Source organism: Chiloscyllium punctatum, chromosome 20 (assembly GCF_047496795.1).
Source record: "Chiloscyllium punctatum isolate Juve2018m chromosome 20, sChiPun1.3, whole genome shotgun sequence".
Classification (NCBI taxonomy): Eukaryota; Metazoa; Chordata; class Chondrichthyes; order Orectolobiformes; family Hemiscylliidae; genus Chiloscyllium; species Chiloscyllium punctatum.
The window spans coordinates 52,764,500-52,783,995 of record NC_092758.1 but is presented as its reverse complement, the minus strand read 5'-3'; positions in this window follow the sequence as shown (position 1 = coordinate 52,783,995).

The following is a 19,496-nucleotide window of genomic DNA, read 5'->3' as shown; positions in this document are numbered from 1 at the left end:
GCTATCCATAAGAATAATAGGGTAGTTATGGTAGGGGATTATAACTTTCCAAACATCGACTAGGACTGACATAGTGTTAAAGGTTTAGATGGAAAGGAATTTGTTAAGTGTGTACAAGACAATTTTCTAATTCAGTATGTGGATGTACCTATGAGAGAAGGTGCTAAACTTGACCTACTCTTGGGAAATAAGGCAGGGCAGGTGACTGAGGTGTCAGTGGGGGAGCACTTTGGGGCCAGTGACCATAATTCTATTTGTTTTAAAATCGTGATGGAAAAGGATAGACCAGATCTAAAAGTTGAAGTTCTAAATTGGAGAAAGGCCAATTTTGATGGTATTCGGCAAGAACCTTTGAAAGCTGATTGGAGGCAGATGTTCACAGGTAAAGGGATTGCTGGAAAATGGGAAGCTTTCAGAAATGAGATAACAAGAATCCAGAGAAAGCATATTCCTGTCAGGGTGAAAGGGAAGGCTGGTAGGTTTAGGGAATGCTGGATGACTAAAGAAATTGAGGGTTTGGTTAAGAAAAAGAAGGAAGCATATGTCAAGTATAGACAGGATAGATCGAGTGAATCCTTAGAAGAGTATAAAGGAGGTAGGAGTATACTTAAGAGGGAAATCAGGAGGGCAAAAAGGGGACATGAGATAGTGTTGGCAAATAGAATTAAGGAGAATCCAAAGGGTTTTTACAAATATATTAATGACAAAAGGGTAACTAGGGAGAGAATAGGGCCCCTCAAAGAACAGCAAGGCAGCCTTTGTGTGGAACCACCGAAAATGGGGGAAGATACTAAATGAATATTTTGCATCAGTATTTACTGTGGAAAAGTATTTGGAAGATATAGACTGTAGGGAAATAGATGGTGACATCTTGCCAAATGTCCAGATTACAGAGGAGGAAGTGCTGGATGTCTTGAAACAGTTAAAGGTGGATACATCACCAGGACCTGATCAGGTATACCAGAGAACTCTGTGGGACGCTAGAAAAGTGATTGCTGGGCCTCTTGCTGAGATATTTGTATCATCGATAGTCACAGGTGAGGTGCCGGAAGACTGGAGGTTGGCAAATGTGGTGCCACTGTTTAAGAAGGGCGGTAAAGACAAGCCAGGGAACTATAGACCAGTGAGCCTGACCTTGATGGTGAGCAAGTTGTTGGAGGGAATCCTGAGGGACAGGATGTACATGTATTTGGAAAGGCAAGGACTGATTAGGGATCGTCAACATGGCTTTGTGCGTGGGAAATCATGTCTCACAAACTTGATTGAGTTTTTTGAAGAAGTAATAAAGAAGATTGATGAGGGCAGAGCAGTAGATGTGATCTATATGGACTTCAGTAAGGCGTTCAACAAGGATCCCCGTGGAAGACTGATTAGCAAGGTGAGATCTCATGGAATAAAGGGAGAACTAGCCATTTGGATACAGAACTGGCTCAAAGGTAGAAGACAGAGGATGGTGGTAGAGGGTTGTTTTTCAGACTGGAGGCCTGTGATCAGTGGAGTGTCACAAGGATCGGTGCTGGGTCCTCTACTTTTTGTCATTTACATAAAATGATTTGGATGCGAACATAAGAGATACAGTTAATAAGTTTGCAGATGACACCAAAATTGGTGGTGTAGTGGACAGCGAAGTGGGTTACCTCAGATTACAACAGGATCTGGACCAGATGGGCCAATGGGCTGAGAAGTGGCAGATGGAGTTTAATTCAGATAAATGCGAGATGCTGCATTTTGGGAAAGCAAATCTTAGCCGGACTTATACACTTAATGGTAAGGTCCTCGGGAGTGTTGCTGAACAAAGAGACCTTGGAGTGCAGATTCATAGCTCCTTGAAAGTGGAGTCACAGGTAGATAGGATAGTGAAGAAGGCGAATGGTATGCTTTCCTTTACTGGTCAGAGTATTGAGTTCAAGAGTTGGGAGGTCATGTTGCAGCTGTACAGGACCTTGGTTAGGCCACTGTTGGAATATTGCATGCAATTCTGGTCTCCTTCCTATCAGAAAGATGTTGTGAAACTTGAAAGGGTTCAGAAAAGGCTGGGGCTGTTTTTCCTGGAGCGTCAGAGGCTGAGGGGTGACCTTATAGAGGTTTACAAAATTATGAGGGGCATGGATAGGATAAATAGACAAAGTCTTTTCCCTGGGATCAGGGAGTCCAGAACTAAAGGCATAGATTTTGAGGGGAAAGATATAAAAGAGACCTAACGGGCAATTTTCCATGCAGAGGGTGGTACGTGTATGGAATGAGCTGCCAGAGGATATGGTGGAGGCTGGTACAATTGCAACATTTAAGAGGCATTTGGATGGGTATATGAATAGGAATGATTTTCAGGGATATGGACCGGGTGCTGGCAGGTGGGACTAGATTGGGTTGGGATATCTGGTCGGCGTGGACAAGTTGGACCGAAGGGTCTGTTTCCATGCTGTACATCTCTATGACTCTATGTCCTTTGAAGGGTCAGAATGGACGTAATGGCCTGTTTCCACATTGTAGAGATTCCATTAAAAAAGAATGCCAGGACTAGAGTGCAGTCTTGTAATGTTGTCAATATCCATGAATCAGTTATTGCTTATGCAAAATTTAATGATAGCTACTTTACAAAATTAACAAAGTATATTGAAAGCATTTTTAGAAATTTAACTGTTGAGGAATACTGTTAGTATTCTCAATGGTGGCAATTGTTGAAACTCATTAAAACAGACATCTAGTGCTACTATGGACAAAGCCTTGACAATAGAAATAATGAGGACAAATGTGAACTCATTCATATTTGGAACTAAGAAAGATGGGTGAGAGTCTTCTCAAAATGGTGTGAAGCTGTGAACTGTGGAGGTGCAGAGGCCTACGTATAGATATTACTGAAAATGTGTGAATTCACACAAAAATAATTCAAAGCCTAATGACATTTTAGCCTCTGCAGCATACTTGTTGGAAAAAAATGTTTACAAATTCCCTTACAGTTGGAAAGAGCTCTGGTTAGTACTGCATTTAATTCCAAGCATCATCCTTTGCGACGGATGTGCAGTACAGGTTCAGCAGAATAATACCAGGGCTAGAGAGTTAAATTATCAGGGTCCATGGGTTAAGTTTAGATTACCTTGCATATAGGATGCTTTGGTTGTCGAGTTTAAGATGGTTAAAGCATTACATAAAATAGATAGGAAGAAACAATTTACTCTGAAAGATGATTCCAGAAATAAAATGTCATACTTTCATCATCAGAGCTTTGCATTGTGAGATGATGCAAAAAGCATTTCTGTGCAAGAAGGATCATCGAAATGAACTTTTCACTGGTTAAGTAGTTCCCAACTCAACTTGTTCATTTTCTGCTCAGATATTTTCTCTGACACCTCTGGAGCAGGTGGGAACTCAAGGTTGATGGAACAGAGGTATGGACACTGCGAATGTGCTACAAGAACCCTAGTTGTTACTCAGCATGTCCCACACCCAACAATTGCTTCATCATTGGGTTTCCCTCCATCATACAGTCAGATGCTGCGACACTTGTTTTTGATTGTATAATATTCTGGACCATTTGCAAGCCTTAGATATAGAAACATGTCTGTGTCTGTATGCAACATTTTGGCATGGACAGATGAATAGCAAGTAAAATGCACACAAAACAACTGTCAACCAGTGATCTTTTCCAAAAAGTGAATCTCATCATCTTCCTTTGATTCGCAATAGTATTACCATCACTGGTCTTCCCACTGTACAAATTCTGGTCATTTCCATTGATTAAATGAACTGGACTGCAGTCCTGGACATAGTTTCAAATTCTGCAGCAAGTAATTCATCTTCTGTCTCCAAACAATCACTCCACCAACGATAAGGTCAAAGTCAGGAGTGTGATAAATTACTCTCTATTTCCCTGAATGAATGCAGTGCCAACAACATTCAAAAAGTTCAAAGTAAGCTATGTGATTGGCTATCACCTTTAACATTCATTCACTTCACCAAAAATGCACCATGGCTACTATGCAATCAGTCTATAATGTCTACCTCAACAAGGCTTGAGAATCTCAACATTATGCAAGTCAAAGCAGCCTGCTTGATTGCTACCCAAGCGACCACCTTAAACACCCATTCCCGCGACTCTGGTGCACAGGAGCAGCAATGGATATCATCTACATAAAGCATGTCAACGAATTACTAAAGCCCCATCCACAACACTTGGTAAACATGCAACCTCCACCACTTACAGGACAGAAAGAGGAGATACATGGAAACATCACTGTCTGCAACTTCACCTCCAAATCATACATAGCATTCTGACTTGGAACTATATCTCTGTTCATTCACTATCACTGGAGATAAATCCTAGAACTCTTTTCAACAGTCACAGTGAATGTAGCTACACCACTTGGACTGCAGCAGTTCAAAAGACAGTTCACCACCATCTTCTCAATGGCAATTAGAAATGGATAATAAATGCTGGCCTCTCAAGAGATGCTACATCCTGTGATAAAAAAGAAAAAAAGACCACCCTTGGCTGTCTGGAACTGGATAAATCAAATTTTGCACATGGAATTAGTATTTGACTTAGGTGGGTATTGCATAGTTGGTTGCAGAATTCTGAGATTAAGGGAAAATATAGACATTTTCACAATACAAATTATTAAAGAATGGAGATAAGGTTTATATTGTTGAGAGCATTTTTAGTCAAGTAATGATGCATGCTTGCTGATACATAATTGTAATTTAAATGAGAAGATAATATATTAATATTGTTCTTGGCTATAAAACATCATGAGATTTATTCTACCACAGATGTCATACTTTCCTATAAAATATAATTTCAATTTGTAATGAAAATAAATGCATTGAAAAGAACATTACATATAAGAGCATTAGAAATAGACATAGGATTTCACCATATGGCCTTTCAAGTTTGCTCCACTATTTAATATAAGCATGTTGATCTTTGGCCTCAATTCCATTTTCCACCTATTGCCTCATACTCTGAATTCCCTGCGATCACAAAAATCAATGAAATATTCAATGATGGACCATTCACAATGCTCAATGTTAGACAAATCCAAAGGTTAACAAGTCTCTAAGTGAAGAAATGCTTCTTGATCTCAATCCCAAATGGTAATCATTAATGCTGAGACAGTGCCGTCTTCTTCTGAATTTCTCAGCCACGGGAACCAACCTCAATATTTATCTTGTTAAACCATATCACAATGTTGTTGCTTTCAATCGGGTCACTTTTCATTCTTCTAAACTCCAGAGGGTACTGTTGTTGTGACAATTCTTTGATCACAGGAACCAATCTAGTGGACTTTCCCTTATTATCTCCATTGAAAGGAAATCCTTCCTTATATATGTAGTCCAAAACTGCACACAGTACTGCAGACGTATTCTCAACAAAGCGCTATATAGCTATTTTTATTCTTTTATTGGAATATGTGTCTTTGGCAAGGCAAGCATTTACTGCCTATTCCAAATAGTCCTTCAGAAGGCAGTAATGAGCCAACTTGTTGAACTGTCATATTCCATCTGATACAGATGCACCCAATACTATCAGGCAGGATCTGTCAGGGTCTTGATTCAAATCAGTGAAGGAACAGAGATTTGGTTTTGTGTCAGAATGGCTATGGCTTGGAGGGGAACATTCTCTTGCTGGTATGCTAATACATCTGCTCTCCTTGTCAATCTCGGTGGGATAGGTCATGGGTTTGGAAGATACCATCAAGTAGGCTTAACAAGCTGCTACACCTAGTAGATAGTACAGACAGTACGCCAGCTGGCTAGGAAATGAATGTTGAATATTGTGGGTTGCTAATCTGAAGAGAATAGCAAAGAAGTTAACGAGAACATCTTCTCCAGGCCCAATATGAACTGCAGCTCCCACCAACTGCTGGACAGCATCCAAAGGGAGAAACAGCAGGACAAGATCCATCAAGCAGGTGGAGGGTTCTGCTGCAAGCTTCAATGTTGATCTCTGCAAATGACTGAGACCCAGTACAGAAGGATGTCACTTGCCATCATGTCACACCAACGCCAGTTACTGGATGAGGACTAATGCTCTCTAGTAATCCCATCCTGGTAGCTCTCAAAGTTACAGCTGCCTGTACGCCTTTTGAAGTGAGTCAATTTCAGGGAGCAACTGGGGACCTCTGTTTCATTTCATAATTCTTCACTCATAAATATCTGCAGGATATCACTGATGCAATGTTTGCCAGACCTCACCTATTCGAGCTCCATCCTCACCTAACCAGTCAGGCAGTGAGGTCATCAGGATTCTTATCCATCACTAGCTTCCCAAAGGAGCAGGGTGTGATCCATTTGATCAGGGTCAGTGTGGAACAGAGCATCGGCCTCCTGATGATGAGGTTCTGATGCCTGGGCTAGTGATGCAGTGCCATGCTGTTCAGTCCAGACAGTGCCCCTGCCTCATAGTGGTGTGCTGTGCCCTCCACAATTTGAATCAGTACATTGGGTATGTGCTCATGATGAGGAGATGTAGGAGCAAGAGGAATCCTCTAAGCAGGAAGATGAGAGTAAGGATTTTCAGATATGCCAGGATCAGCTTCAGAGAGATGGCAGGTTTTGAAGAAGAATTATATCAGACTCTAAACTTGGTTTTCTCTCTACAGATGCTGCCAGACCTGATGAATTTCTCCAGCACTTTCTATTTTATCTTTAAGCTGGGTCAATGTCCTGGAGAGCTCAAAAGTCCAGTGAGTATATTACTGCCATCAGCTTCTAGGATGGCTGAGCTGAGTGAAGGCTTTCTAATTGCTAACTATAATTTTGTTTGAACAGTTGTGCATTCTCCAATAGTAACAGAGATTCCCTTGTTTTTATTGCTTGCGTAATAAAATGTGCAGCTCTTCTTTCAAATGTGGAGCTGATGTCCTCACTTCTAAGAAACATAAAGTGCCTGTGCTAACCTTGCCTTTAGACTAATGTAAGTGATAAAACACCTGGGATGCATTGAGGACTTCCACTATCTCATGTCCCTGGATGCTTGCATTAAAAAGTCCTTGTGCCAAAAGACATACAAGTCACATCAAGGAGTGGATGTCTTCATGATGAATAGGGTAGAGATTGTCACTCATTCTGGAAATGCCTGTTCTGAGCTTTTCTCCAGCACAATCCTTGAGAGTCTGAGTGCTGAGTCTTCACTGTATTCTAACCAGACTTGATCATCCTCTCTGGCAGTTTACATTGCAAAGAGCTGCGATTCATATATCTGTTTTCTCCACAACATGGCATAATTGTGGCAATGTATTGTGTGAGTAGCTTATTGGTCATTTCACAGTCTTGCAAGCCTTGGTTCCTCCCCTGTGAAATTCATCCTAATTTCTAGACTGCAAACCCAAACTTACAGCTGTGTGGTTTCATGATGGATGAGGCTATCTCCAGTCATTCATTTTGTTGATTATGGCATAGGAGCTAACGTTTGGCAATTGAAATGCAAAATATCCTTTTGCTGATTGAAGATGCCCCATATCTTTTGCATCTTTTCAAATAACTCAATCTTTGCGCAGCAATAAGACTACACCAGAAAAAGTAATGTGGAGGTGATGATAAATATTGATGAAAGTGCTGACTTTACACAATGTGTGAACACACATATCATCAACATGCCGATGGAATTTTTTTTTTCTTGTTCTCCTTCTGTATACATTTAGGTGATGGTCTGTTTTCCACAGCTTGGGTGGAGGAAGCCTGGTGTTATGCCTTTGAAGACAGTCCTCTGGTGATTTCCAGTATAGAGGGATCTGCCTGCTGGGAGTCTCAGGTGCTTGGTTTGACCTCAGAGATATTAGATTCAGAGGCAGAGAATAGGCGGAGAGGTGAAACACAACTGGAGTGTCCCGAGAAGAAGCTGTCAGGGTGCCTGACTATTGCTTTTGTGGGTCCCTTCCAGAACAACCCTGAAACAACCTTAAAAGGAAAAGGCACCCACAGTATAAGCAAAAACCCCCATCTCTCTCTTACTTTGACATTGACGCTGAGCAGGGAGGAAGTGAGGACTGCAGATGCTGGAGTACCAGAGTTGAAAAATGTTGTGCTGGAAAAACACAGCAGGCCAGGCAGCATCCAAGGAGCAGGAGAATCGATGTTTTGGGCATAAGCCCTTCTTCAGGAATGATGCTGGTGTGCCAAGCGGTCTGAGATAAAAGGGAAGGGGGAGGGAATTTGGGGGAGGGGCGCTGGGAATATGATAGGTGGAAGGAGGTGAGGGTGAAGGTGATAGGCCAGAGAAGGGGTGGGAGCGGAGAGGTCGGGAAGAAGATTGCAGGTCAAGAGGGCGGTGCTGAATCCGAGGGTTGGGACAGAGATAAGATGGGGGGAGGGGAAAAATTGATGCTGAGCACCCATGGCTAAGTTCAGACTATGCAAATAGCTGGAAAGCATGGGATGTTTTGTCGGCTGTGGGTGTCCAACATGGTTCCAGTTACCTTTGTGGAGCACAGGAGATTGACCACCTTGTGGCACTAATGCCTGCCCCTCTTCAGTGAAACGCCGCATTGACCCATGCTGTGATCTCTGCCCCAGTTGGATTGGTTTGACAAAAAGGCCTTACTCTCTGGTCAGCCAGGAAAAGGACACAGCTCTCTTACATGATCCTGTCCAGCAATGCCTGGAGGACATTCTCCATAATTGTTGGACCCAGGGGATTTGAGCTTGGAAGGTTGCCCCAGTGATGGGAATTTCCAGCTCACTCACCAAGCAGTTTGCCAAGTGACACTTGCAACATTGCATAGATAATATGTTGAGAACCACATGACTAGGCCAGATAACTCACCCTATGCAATGGCAAATATCATCCAATGTGCACACTATCACACATTAACATCAAATGGGCAAGTTCCATTTTTAGTTCCTTTGTCTAATCATATGGAGTGCACAAAATTCCTTGCTGGGCCTGTACTAGTCACAGTCTGGGAACTTGAAAATGCCTCTCTTATCCTTATTTCTGTTTTCCTTTAACCAATCCTATATCCATGCCAATTAGAGTTACAGAATCATAGAGATGTACAACATAGAAACGGACCCTTCTGTCCAACTCATCCATAGCAAGCAGACACCCTAAATAAATCTCATCCCATTTGCCAGCATTTGCCCTTTTGCTCTCTAAGCTCTTCCTATTTGTATACCCACACTGATGCCTTTTAAATGTTGTAATTATCCCAGCTTCCACCACTTCTTCTGGCAGCTCATTCCACATGTGTTATTACTACCAATTCCTCAAGTTCTAATCTCACATATTCAGCTTTTGATTTGCACCTTATCAAATGCCTTCCGGAAATCTAACGTCTGTACAATTAATGGCTCCCCTTTATTTATCTTCGTAGTTATAGCTTCAAGAAATAATGAATTTGTCAAATATAATTTACCTTTCAAGAATCATGTTTATTCTGCCTGATCATGTTTTAAGTGACAAAAATTCAATAAATGATAATATATAAGGAACAAAAGATATATTATGAAATAGGAGAAAGTGAGGACTGCAGATGCTGGAGTACCAGAGTTGAAAAATGTGGTGCTGGAAAAACACAGCAGGCCAGGCAGCATCCGAGGAGAATCGATGTTTTGGGTATAAGCCCTTCTTCAGGAATGAGCTGCCTACCAAACTGGGTTGTTCCAGAATCATTAATTACGTATGATACCTTTAATTGTTTCACAATCTGAATTCTAAGCAAAAATGCTCAGTTTACGTAGGTTCGTGCGTTGAATTTGTTTTGTTCAGTAGAATGAGTTGGAAAAGCACTAAAAACATCTTAGACAAATTGTTTTTGTTTTATAACTGGAATAATTGGCTTGACAGTTATTATTCTTAATTTTCCCAGTTAGTTTTCTCATTTATATTTCTTTAAGGGGCTTTCTTTTCCCTGAAGGTGCTTTCTTTTATTCAAGTGAGTGAATGCTTTCCTTTCTTCAAATGGCTGAATCTGAACTAATTTGTGCTTCTCCATATTTCCTTTTTGTTTCTTTACATGAAGCAATATATTAGATTATTGCAAAAACCTCTCAGTTGATGAACCACAAGTTGATAAACTCCCCACAAATGTTGCTATTGGGCAAAGAAATGGAGACATGTACAGAAAGTTCTCTCCCTTAATTCTTATGCTGGATATTATTTTAACACCCATTTTAAAAGTATTCGAGGAGAAAGTGAGGACTGCAGATGCTGGAGATCAGAGCTGAAAATGTGTTGCTGGAAAAGCGCAGCAGGTCAGGCAGCATCCAAGAAGCAGGAGAATTGACGTTTCGGGCATAAGCCTTTCTTCAGGAATTCCTGAAGAAGGGCTTATGCCCGAAACGTCGATTCTCCTACTCCTTGGATGCCGCCTGACCTGCTGCGCTTTTCCAGCAACACATTTTCAGCATTTTAAAAGTATATCTTGTAATAATATTGCTCTTTGTCAATTGAACTTTAACTAAACCTATTGAAACTATTAATAATTAATATTAAAGAATGACCTTATTCTTGTTAGTTTTCCTTAAGAGTTGGATTTCCATCAAGTCTTGTGGTAAGTCACGTGCCATGTCAAGATCATTGTCAACTTGATTGTATGTTGCATGATATTATTTTCGTTATGATTGATCTGCAGTTGGAACTTGTGCGACAGTTTACCTCTGAAATTGCTTGAAAAAAACTAATGTATTTAACTTAAAAAATATTTGATCCCCTAAAATTGTACTTACTTGAATATTTTTCTTGTAGCATTGTTTCATGATCTAACCTGGTGGTTTGACTTTTGGCCAGTCATTGCATCATGCTATTATTCGTTGTTAAAAGGAACTTCTGGATTTGAGTACTTGCTTCTAAGTTACTCAATTGCACTGAATTGGAAGCTGATGGGGCAGTTTTATTCCCCCCCTTCCCACCTTCTTGAGTGGAGGGAATACACTGGCAATGAGCCCAACTTGTAGCAAAAAACTGACTTCATTTCCAGTTTGTCTTTGAAGATATCATACCAAACAAACTATCCCACAGCATCGTTAGGATCCAAACTAATGTCTGCTGTCAATATTGAATAAGCTACATTAACTCTGCATCAAAAGCAGAATGCACATTCAATCATAATAGACTACCTTCACAAAAAGTAATATGCTCTATAAATCCAAAAACTTTATTCAATCACATTGAAAGTGCGTCCAGGAATAAATTGGTGAGGTTGAAAGGACCCTATTGGATTGATAACCCATTACCTCACTTGAGTATATGCAGTATAAGGGTAAAACACAATGAAAGGTTTGGCTCATTAAGAATTAGTGATATGGGGCTGGAATTTATCTTATTAGGCCTGCTAGAAGCATAATTCTGTTGGTGAAGGGATGGCCCAGCAAAATATGGGGACCCAGGATGTCAAAACTCTAGACCTCTAAAGCCCACTGGCTGTGAGGCTCCAGAGATTCATAGAGCAGGGTGGGTTTCAGAGGTCTCGGGTGGAGTTCAGGGGACATGGTGGGGAGGGGGACAACAAGGAGGTTGACAGTGGAATTTGGAAGCATCAAGGTAGATGATTGATCCAGGCAGGCATAGTGAATATATCATGGAGGAGTGGGGTCTAGGGTGGGTAACCAAGTACTTATCTCCTAGGTTCAATCATCTTGATCTGGGTTAATCTGGCAGATTTAGGAACTCTGGCCGTTCAGAATTAAGTTCAAAATGGTGAATAACAGTGGTAATGAGGTTCACAGTTAACATTTCTCCTGGACTGTTGGTTGCCTCCCATTACGGCAGCATGGTGGCTCAGTGGTTAGCACTGCTGCCTCACAGCATTAGAGACGCAGGTTCGATTTCAACCTCGGGCAACTGTCTGTGTGGAGTTTGCACATTCTCTCCATGTCAGTGGGTGCGTTTCCTCCAGGTGCTCACACACAATCCAAAAGGTGTGCAGGTTAGGTGAATTGGCCATGCTAAATTGCCCATAGTGTTCAGGGATGTTAGGGAATGGTTGTATTAGTCAGGAGTAAGTGTAGGGGAATGGGTCTGGGTGGATTGCTCTTTGGAGGGTCGGTATGGACTTGTTGGGGTGAAGGGCCTGTTTTCACACTGTAAGGATTCTATAAAACAGAAGTGGGCTGTTGGAGCTTGATGAGCCTTACCATCCAGATTTTCAATACTTTAATTTCTCAGATAATCCAAAGTTTAGATAAAAAGTACAGTCTGATACTGACTGAGTGGAAAATGCCTTGCATAGTACATAGATTATTTACATTTACCCAATCTCAGGAAACTTTCACATTTATTTGCTTAGTCTTTAGATCATCCTTTCTATCAATTCAATAAGATTTCTTCAACTTCAATGCTTACTTTGTTATACATGTATGAACTTGCAATGTGGTTAAGTAAAGCTCTTGGATTTATAGGAAATATTATTTTTTATGAAGGTAGCCTATTATGATTGAGTATTGTACCTTTGGTGTCAAGTTAAAGTAACTCATTCAGTGTTGCGAGGAGACATTAGTTTGCACCTTAATAATGCTGCTGCTATTCCTGATGAAGGGCTTTTGCCCAAAACGTCAATTTTCCTGCTCCTCGGATGCTGCCTGAACTGCTGTGCTTTTCCAGCACCACTTTAATCTAGACTCTGGTTTCCAACATGTTCAGTCCTTGTTGTTACCTTAATAATGTTGTGGGTCAAGGTTGGAATTGGGTTTTAATTATATAATAGTCTAATTATTAATTGAAGAAAGAATTCACCTTCAAAAAGAAAAATCCATTGTCTTTGCAATATCATGCAGCATTAGTAATTTGGGTTAGTTGAGAGTGCTTGAAATAGAGTTGATGAACCCTGACAACCACAATTGCATGCCACTGTTGAGCAGCTACTAACAAAGGAAGCATCTATATTATAAAGGCTACAACCCCACCCCTCAATGCTACAATGGTATGTTAAATTAGATTTTGTTACCAAGTCTCAGGAAAGGGATTTGACTCTGAAGCTTCTTGATGAATGAGCTAAAGCGAACTACCACTGAGCCCCAACTAGCGAATGTCAAGGTTATAGCTTTCTGCTTAGTTAAGTGACAGAATTTAACCAAGTCAATGTTTTGCACATTATCTGTATGTATAGCCCCATCACCAGCACATGATTGTATGCAGCCTTATTCAAACAAATTAAAAATAATTTTTAGAATCGTACCATTGAATAAGATATCACAGTCTCTGTTTAATCAGCCAATCATGTGATAAAACATTTTAACAGACGAGGAGAAAAATATTTTCAAGGCAAAATTTTTTTGTCTTCAACTCACTCACCCTAGCACATATAAAGCTGAATTACATCCATCCCCAGGAGTGCCAAAGCTTTCTGTTTCATGCCATTTTGAGTGGCCTTGGGGCTACTCTAAGGCAGTCATTACTGTGTCATATTTGCACAAAAGGATGAGAAAATAAAATGCAACTGCAGGCCTTGAATTCTGCAATTATATTTTTGTGCCTTAGAGACTACAATCATCTGATTGTTGAAGAGGGGTTGAAATCTTGAATGTCCTGTTTAAATTGAGATGCACTGGATGATGGAGACTGGCACATTTTAAAAGAAAACTATAAAAGGAATGCCCACCTCAGGTCTGCAGCCTGTGGCATGTTTACATCCTGTAATTGACAGGGTTTGGTGATGGATTGTAGCACTGTGCTTTCGGGGCAGCTTTAGTGATGAATCCAGGAGTAAGGTGTCAAGAATGAAGGATTTCAGTTATGTGGAGAAACCAAAAAAGCTGGGGTTGTTCTCCTTAGAGAAAAAAAGGTTAAGAGGAGATATGATCGATATGTTCAAGATCATGAACAGTTTTGAAACTGTTTCCACAGGCAGAACCATCAGTAACCAAGGAACACAGATTTGCTGCCGGGCAACAGAATTCAAGGTAAGGATTTTTTTTTCTTCTGCAAGTTGCTGTAAGCTGAGATTTTACAGTAACTTTCAAAAGGGAATTTGTTAAGTACTCGAAGAGAAACGTTTTATAGATGAAGAGCAGAATAATTGCATACTTCTTACAGGGAGCCAAAATTGACATGATGGACCAAATAGCTAATTCTGTGCTGCAATAGCCCCCAATTTTAAGGTGTGCCAGGAAGCATATCAAAAGTTCAGAAACCCAGTGACAAAAAAATGTTATGGCTACGTAGAATAATACAAACCTCAAACTTTCTGTCATTATTGCACCAGGGAATTGGCAAAAAATGTTGAAAGTCCAGAGCAACGGTATCTCCTTTATCCAGAGGAAATTGAGAGCTCATAGATCTAAAGCATACAGAATGAGTCCATCAGTTGATCATGTCTAAACTAGCTATATGAAAGAGTTATTCAATTTTTCTATCATCCTTTCAGATAGCCTATTTCCATATCATCATAACTTACTTCATGAAGTAAATTATCCTCATCTCCTTTCCGGTTTTTTTTTGCCAATCCTTTTAAATCTTTGTCCTTGCCCTTCCTGTCAGTGAAAATAGCTTCCTATTACCTATTTTATCAAGACCACTTATTACTTTGAGTAACTCCATTAAATTTCCCTTAACTTTCTCCATTCATTGCATACTTATATAGCATTAACGGCATAAAAAATGCTGTACCATCTGATCTCCAAACTGCAACTTATTTCCATACTGAAACTCCACCTCAGACTTCTTAATGTGCATCAATCCTTAATAGTCTCCCTAATATCTAACTGCTTCTCTGGCCTGCAACTCTGTCTCCAATGACCAATGGCCTCTCTGACTTACAGCTAGCTCTCCAGCATTCAACTCTCTGTCTAAACTACTATTCCTTGCTTGTCTTCCAATTCTGTCCAAGAGAGATGACTGAACTCGCTAATATCAACTCTCTAATGGCCAACCAAACCCCAGTATAGGAGCCACAGCCTCCTGATGTTCTGCTATTCCACTCTCTCACACATGTCCAGTTTTCCTCTCAATTTACCCCTGTACACGACAGCCAAATATCATCACAGCCTTCAGACTACAACTGGAAATCAAGTGCAAACAATTTAAATATGGTCCTGCCATTATATTCAGTGTAGTGAATGGAAAACCCATGGTTTTGGATTTTCCAATCATTAAATATCACCGAACTCAACCTCCACTCTCTTTCCTCCTTGAAGTTATTACTAGGATAATTTCTCTATCTACAGAGCCAAAGATACTGAGTGTTCTTATTTATAAATAGACCTATCAATTTCTGCTGGCACTTTCAAATAATCTTTTTAAAATTGTAACATGAGAGTTCTTGTAAAAGTGGATTTGTTATTCAATGCTTGATCATTGCATTTTTTTGCTTCTTCTGCTAAGAATCATGTGGTCTCATAAACTAGTCCTCCACTAATGTAACTAATATCTCAATGGATTAATAGTTGTATTCCAGCACCAACTTGAGAAGAAATAATATTTCAATCATAACGTTGATATCATCATTGATTTTGTGTAGGTCACCTGTATAAAATAGCTTTGTTTAGATTTAAAATGAGGAAAGGCATAAAAATTTGCAATGACATTGTAATAGCAATGAGGGACACCTGATTGTGTTTGTACATCATAGTTTATGATCAGGTGACAGTCACTGAATTATTCTATTAGCTGAAGTACTTCTACGAACAGATCTTTCTTGTGTATTTCGCATTCTAGTTAGTGTACTTTATGATATATATTTGAGATTGATAATTTTTAGTTTCACTTAGCAAAATGTGACACTAAGCTTAGGTATCCAAATAGTGAATGGTTAGATCAAAACACCATGGTGTGACCTGGTAATATTGAAATATATATATATATATATATATATATACATATGTGATATTTTCATTTTCTTCCATCTATTTTAGCTATTTTAACTTATAACTATTGAAGCCGCTTGCATTTTTTGACTGTGATTCCATGAAAATAGACACATCCTGTCCAAGTAGGAATTCTTTGTCTTTTTAAAAGAGACAAATCTTAATGTGATATCAAACAAATACTCCTCATGGGCCAATGGACAGAAACTAGGACCACTCCTGATACATACTTCTAGCTCCTTGTTCTAACAAAAACTATTATATCTGCTGATGTTTGCTATGATACCACAGACCAGATATTGACTCTGCTCAATAAAACATCAGTTGGTTCATTTCACGTAGAGTCTCAGGATAATTTTCAATATGCATTGCAACTGCATTTCTTTACTGCATTAAGTTTCATTGTTATCTTGAGTAACTCTAACAAAGAAAGCAATGTGATAGAATTTTCACAGGAGTTCTCTGATCTCCTATGTTAATATGAAGAAGATATAGGCAGAAGCTGTGGGGAAATGTTGATGATAGTCACTTAAGCCCATGTTCTCGATTTCCAGCAATCTTATGCTTTGAGACTTGGAGAATATCATAGGAAAACTGGCATGTTTGCCTGCAGAAGGACAAGTATAATGAAGGCTTTGTGGCCAAATGACAAATTAAGTTGTGTCTGCTGGTATAAATTGCAATTGAAGACCAGAGCATATGCATCATGCCTTCATTAAAATAAAATTCACAAGATTGGAAATCTCACTTCTGTTTTTTTTAATCCTTAGTACTGAGAATATGTCTGCACTTCCCTTGTCACCTCAACAGCTACATTACACCCACCTGCACCAAATACCCATTTCCAAGTCATAAAATCTCACCAGTGCATAGCAAATCTTTAAATACACAAAGTAATTGATTTCATATTCTGCATTTCATTTTCTCAGCCTCCCACACAAGTTCAGTTGGTGTGAATAATAAATGTGAAAACTCAGGAAATAACTAATTATTTTAGCTGTGAAAATAAAGTGGCAATAAAACTGATCAGATGAAGAGATTGCAATGCAGAATTACTGCATGCCCATTGCTCCTGATGAAGGCAACATACACATTTCAAGAATTGGCTATAATTGTTGCATTCAATCATTGTGATGGTCAATGACAGAGAGAAAGTTTGGTGTGTAACCATTGGCTTTGCACTGGGTTTGCATTGATAGGGCTCTCAGTTAAATGTGCTGTTCATGGTAGCCCAGGTAGAAAGGGACTGTTTGTTTCCTCACATATTTCCCTTTTTCCTTTTATTAGTTTCTTCTTCTTGCTCCAATTTTTAAAATCCACTCCTGTGCACTAGCTGGTTGCATTATAGTGCAAGGGAAACACTGCTGTCATAATGGTGAAGAAGTGCAAAATACAATGGATGGCACTGAACCTTGGCACGGACTCTACCAAGCACTACAAGGCTCCTAACGAATGATCTGGGAAGTAGAAACATTCTTTGAGCACCTTGTGTGCATGTTATTATGATCCCAGCTGATCTTACTGCTGGGCAAATCAGGTGACAGAATGATTGATGAATTCTTATCATTTTTAAAAAAAACTATAATGTCTTTCATAGAAATGTAAATACATAAGGCTGCTGATTTGGTTTAACAATAACATAGAAGTTTATTATACAAAGGGCTAAATCAAATCAAATTATCTAAATGTAATAGATTGCAAGATTTCAAAACCCTCGACAAAGCAAAATCCCATCTACTCATCAACATTATCATTTTTCAATTCATCAAAATCCAAAGACATTTTCCTTCTCCTCCCAACCTGTACTGCAACATATTTTCTTCAAATCCTTTCATAACTGAGATTTTAGTTTTTCCCAGTCTATTAATGATCTGCAATTTTAACCAAACACTACTGATTTGGAAGTTTTACAAAATAAATTATTTCTCAAAGGTAACCTATTCCCTAACAGCTCTGAAAAATATACCTTTTTAAGGAGAAAATATACTGGCTTCTTATCCAGGCAAGTCTGCTTCGAGCTGGCCAAAAGCTCTCTAATCTCTTGGTTTTTCTAATCAGGCCTTGATTATTCTAAACCCAACAGCAAACTAATGTCTTATGTCTTTCAAGTCTTGTCTCTCTTGTCATAATTCCAAACAATATAAACAAACTTCCAATATCATCTCTGGAGTTTATCATTCATCCCTTCACTAAACCAAAATCATGTTTCTGAAAAGACTGAGTTAACCATTAAACTTTTCACAAAAAATGGACCAACTTCAATGTGCCACTAGTTAAAATTCTAAACTCTTAAAATGATTATTTTACTATATATGACAGAGCTTTCATCACAATACTGACAATGTGTGTTGGAGTGTACATGGGCAGGATAAGTCATGTCATCAAAAAAATGACTGTTGTTGTCTATCTACCACCCTCTGCTTCACTGAGATGGTTCAAATGCAGATGACATAGTGGATTGCCACAGAGTGGAGGCATCATTATTGCTGTCACTTACAGGGTTTTGACCTGGATAATTCAATATGTCCAATCGCATACTTTTAGGTGTTGAAAGAGTGGAATTGCCTGTTGTTGCTGTGCATTGCTGAATTAATATAGACTGTGATCTGTGTTGTAAGATTTTGACAATATTACTAACTGTTAGGGTCCTATATCTGGTACATTTCATGATTTTGTCTTAGCTATAATTTTCAATTATTTAACTTGAATTTCTGTCAGTGAACTTAAGGCAGCTGCTTGTGAGAAACTGGCCTCGCTCACTGAATATTGTGGGCAATTCTGGCCTCCCTCCTATAAGAAGGATGTTGTGAAACTTGAAAGGGTTACAAGGCTATTGCTCGGGTTAGAGGGTTTAAGTTATATGGAGAAGCTGAATAGTCTGGGGCAGTTTTCCCTGGAGTGTCTGTGGCTAAGGGATGACCTTATAGAGGTTTATAAAATCATGAGGGACATGGATAGGGTAAGTAGACAAGGGCTTTTCCTTGGGGTGGGAGATTCCAGAACTAGAGGGCATAGGATTAGGATAAGAGGGAAAAGATTGAAAAGGAATCTAAGGGGCAACTTGTCACACAGAGGATGGTGCATGTATGGAATGAGCTGCCAGAGGAAGTGGTGGAGGCTGGTACAACTACAACACTTAAAAGACATCTGAATGGGTATATGAATAAGAAGAGTTTAGAAGGATATGGATGGAGTGCTGGCAAATGGGACTAGATTAATTTAGGATATCTGGTTTTGGTATGGATGAGTTGGACTGACGGGTCTGTTTCCATGCCGTGACTATGACTCTGAGTGGTCTTAAAGGTGACAAAGAGTTTGGCTTTAAACAATTGTGTGTTTTAATTTGACAAAGTGCAAGTTCCAAATAAGTAAGTAAGAAGTTTGACCTTGACAACTTGAATTTAGTGTGACACACATTTGGCAGAATACTATAGAGGCCTGAGTGAATTGGGCTACTTAAAGAAATCTGTCAGAACTCTTGAAATGTCAGCTGAGGCCCATCTTGACATATGAGCGACTTACTATTTTTTTCACTAAATTCTGAGTGTTAAGGTGAGATTTTCAGGAGATAGTGATATTTTGCCTGTCAAGGGGGATTATTGCCCTCAAGTAACATAATTAATTGCAAGTGACATCTATTTTTCTATTTTATAGTCCACCACAAGCAAATCAGATGCTGAGAATTCTTGATGTGGAAGTCAGAGCAAGTACCTGAGGACTTGGGCTGCAAACAGCTTCAATGTTGGTCACCACGCAAC